This window comes from Otolemur garnettii, unplaced genomic scaffold (assembly GCF_000181295.1).
Source record: "Otolemur garnettii isolate 467f Iridium unplaced genomic scaffold, OtoGar3 scaffold00009, whole genome shotgun sequence".
NCBI lineage: Eukaryota > Metazoa > Chordata > Mammalia > Primates > Galagidae > Otolemur > Otolemur garnettii.
The window spans coordinates 15,399,959-15,403,733 of NW_003852404.1; the positions used below are offsets into that span (position 1 = coordinate 15,399,959).

General features: G+C 29.4%; 1 non-coding gene across 1 annotated transcript; it reads left to right on the top strand.

Annotated features, from left to right (window-relative positions):
- Positions 1 to 1,079: 1,079 nt before the first annotated feature.
- LOC111723258 lies at positions 1,080 to 1,186 on the top strand. Its single transcript, XR_002771836.1, has one exon. It is a non-coding gene; the product is annotated as a U6 spliceosomal RNA (small nuclear RNA).
- Positions 1,187 to 3,775: the final 2,589 nt, after the last annotated feature.

Sequence of the window (3,775 nt, forward strand, 5' to 3'; positions counted from 1 at the left end):
AAAATTTACATATATGTAGATCAGCTGTAATTTCTTTATCAGGGTTTTGTACTTTTCCTCACTTAAGTCCCCTACATGCTTTGTTAGCTTTACAGTTATGATAAATTTAATTTTAAATTCCAACTGTTAGTCACTGGTAGTTTGAAGAGTAGTTTACTTTGGTTGCATTAACCAAAAATAATTGCTCTATAATCAGTTACTAGAGAGTTTATTTTCTTCTTCATTCCTTTGGTGATTTTCTGTGTACACAATCATTTTTCTGCAAATAAAGATAATTCTATATTTTTTACTCAAATCTGCACACTTTTAAAATTTAATTTTCTGATCTCCTATACCAGCTAGGACTTAATGAGTAAAGACCATTTCATTTTTGTTTTCTCTCTTTTTGTCTTGGTTTGCCTGGATAGACTTATCAATTCTTTAAAAACCTATAAAAAATCAGTTTTTAGTTTTCCTATTCATTCATCGATTGCTATTGTACTTTTTATTGTTTATTTCCTGTATGCATTAGGTTTAAAATAACTTTTTTTCCTTCTTTTCCAAGGCAGAGGTTTAGATTTCAGGGTTTTTTTTATTCTCTAACATGTTCATCTAACGCTACAAATTCCTTTCCAAGTACTGTTTTTTGCTGCATTTCATCAAATTGGATGCTATATCTTGCTTTTTATTTTCACAATATCTGTTAATTTAACCTCTTATGAAGAGAAGGTTATCAATTTGGCCATATTTAATTTTTGATCCTTAATCTGGTATCAATTTACTGAGGAAAAATTTCTGAATTTTACTCTCTACGGTAGAAAACTTACCAAAATTCTAATGTTGGTAAAATATTCTTTTTGATCTTTTGTTTGAGAACATAAACTCCAATGAAGATTTTTTAAAGATTTCTTCTTTTAATTATTTCATGTGTATTTATGAGAAGAAATGTAAAGATAGATACATATTTATCACATTTTGGATGTGAAATTATATAAGCATGAATTATATGACAGATTAACAACCATGATTTGATATGTCTTGGTGTATTGAAATTTTTGCCTGATCATGTGTTGTTTTTACAAATAAAAACAACTTCTATGGTGCTTGCTTCAGCAACACATATACTAAAATTGGAATGATACAGAGTAGATTAGCATGGCCCCTGCACAAGGATGACATGCAAATTCGTGAAGCGTTCCATATTTTTAAAAAAAAACCCAACTTCTATGAAGTAACCAAGAAAGAAAAATTTGTACATAAATATGTGGAGTTTTTTTTTAAAAATACATAATACAATAAATTATAGTTGTCTGTTTTAACAACCTAAAATTTCATTGACATCTGGTGCTTTGGATTTCCATTTGTAGACACATAGCATAGGTATTTAGATATCATATGTGCATAATTTCCTTCAATATTTTCTGATGGCCCTTCTATACTCTGTCCTTACTTTATTTTTTTTAATGTCATTGATTGGAATAAATTCTTGTAGAGAGAAAATTTTTCATGACATTTATGTGGACAATATTAATATATCTTCTGATATTTGTATATCTAAATTATGTTGTTTGATTACATTCTTGAAAAATGGCAGTGGTTGTGTTTTGAACTATTATACTATGAACGTTTCTTCTCAAAATAATTTAGCGATTTTCCTTTTACTCTTCGATATTGTGTGCAATGGAAGATAAACCTAACAAATTCTTCTTCTTTCCATCTAAACTTACTGGTTTTCTTAGAAAATTGGTTATTTTTGGTTTATTTAAAGCATCAAATGTTTTCAAGTTAATTGAAGTATTTTCCCCTGATATTAATTTTTTTTGGTTTTAAGTAAGTTACTGATTCATCAAATTAAGTCTTTCAACATAGACATTATATTTTTCTATTGTTCAATATCTTTTTCAGTAACAAGCATTTTGTTTTCATCAATGTTTTTACAACAAAGACATTTACATCAGAATGTTTATTGCAGTCCAATTCATAATTGCCAAGAAATGGAAGTGCCCATCAACCCATGAATGAATTTACAAATTGTGGTATATGTACACCGTGGACTACTATGCAGCCAAAAAAAGATGGAGACTTCATGTCTTTTATGTTTACCTGAATGGAGCTGGAACATATTCTTCTTAGTAAAGTATCTCAAGAATGGGAAAAAAAATGTATCCAATGAACTCAATACTACTATGAAATGCATATGCAATCACCTACACATTCATAACTGTAGCTCAGAAAGTAGAAGAGAAAAGAGAGGGAGGAGGGGATAGAAAGGTGGGCGGAGTGAGGGCATTTGGGGAGAACTCACCTAATGTGCATAATGCAATAGTATGTTTCAAAACTATTAAGAAAAGACTATTATTGTCTTACCACAACAAATAAGTAAGCAAGGTGATGAATGTGTTAATCAGTTTGATGTAAGCGTTTTACATTGTATATCAAATGAGTACACTGAACCCCATAAATTCATCATTGTACACAGTTATGATTTAATAAAAAATAAATAAATACAAAAAAAGTTTTTTTATGATGTCATGTGTGACATTTTCCTCTCTTTGTGAAAGATGACCTTTTCTTAATTTTATGTTTGTTGTGTGCATTCTATATTTGCAATAGCTAGGATTTTGTTTGCAGTGTATCATTCTTTATATTCTTTCTAACATTTCTTCATTTTCATATTTTACTTTTGATGTCCATCTTTCCATATTAGGATGCTTTTCTTCTTTAGGATATTGGATTATTATTATGTTTTTACTATTTTATAAATTCCATATTTTCTTATTTTCAAACTTACAGAATGATAATGTTTTCCTTCTTTTAAATTAAGCAAATTAAAAAACTCTCAGTAAAAGTGATGCAATCCTCTATCCCCCCACAAAAAAGTTACGTCCTACTTTGTAGAAATTGTAGGAAACTTCTTGCATCTCCAATTCTTGGCCTCTTCTATCATGTTCAATTCCAATACCTTCTTCCTATTGTCTTCCTTATTCTCTTTTTTTTTCTTCCTTTCTCTTTCTTTTATTATACCTACATGGATTCTTCTCATGTCATTTTCCTTAAATGAAAATAAAGGCAAGAGAGATGGGTAATTAATATTGAATGCTTCTTTCACAATAAGTTTGTTTTCTTCTGATGAAAATAAAATTCAGTCAAAGTCTAGAAAAGTAGTTTGAAAGCAAATGACATAACATCAAATAATTTAATAAGGGAAATCACCTATTGTTTTAACACTTTGTGCATCTTTGTGTGTGTGTGTGGCTAATAATACCATAAAACTTAAATTTATATTGATTGAAAACCAAAAACAAAAAAAAAAAGAGTCAGATTATTGGATTCTAGTAACTAGTTTAGAAATTAAAGTTTTAAAATATTACAACATATCTAACTATTTTTAAGTAATTCTTATAAGTGGCATTTACAGTCAACTTAATATTGTCACAAGGCTTCTACTGATACATCTAAATGCATTACCAGTGTATTTTAATTATGCCGGCTACTGGCCACTGCAAAGTTACTTTACATTATTAATCTTAGTATCACATAAGAGTTTTCTCTGGAAAACAGAACTGTTATAAATGTGAGGGGTATAAGAAGATTATTACTGACAATCATCTATGGTTTGTGAAATGGGACTCTGAAGAAAATGTCCAGAGAGTATGGGAAACATTTCACTTTATATGGCATTTTGTAGGTGAAACTTCAGGTGTGTATGTGCTGGGAGACCTGGGCTGTCATGTTTCTGCAGTAACATAAATGAGAAGATTAGCTGAGCTTAGAGCAAAGAGGATTTACCTAGTAC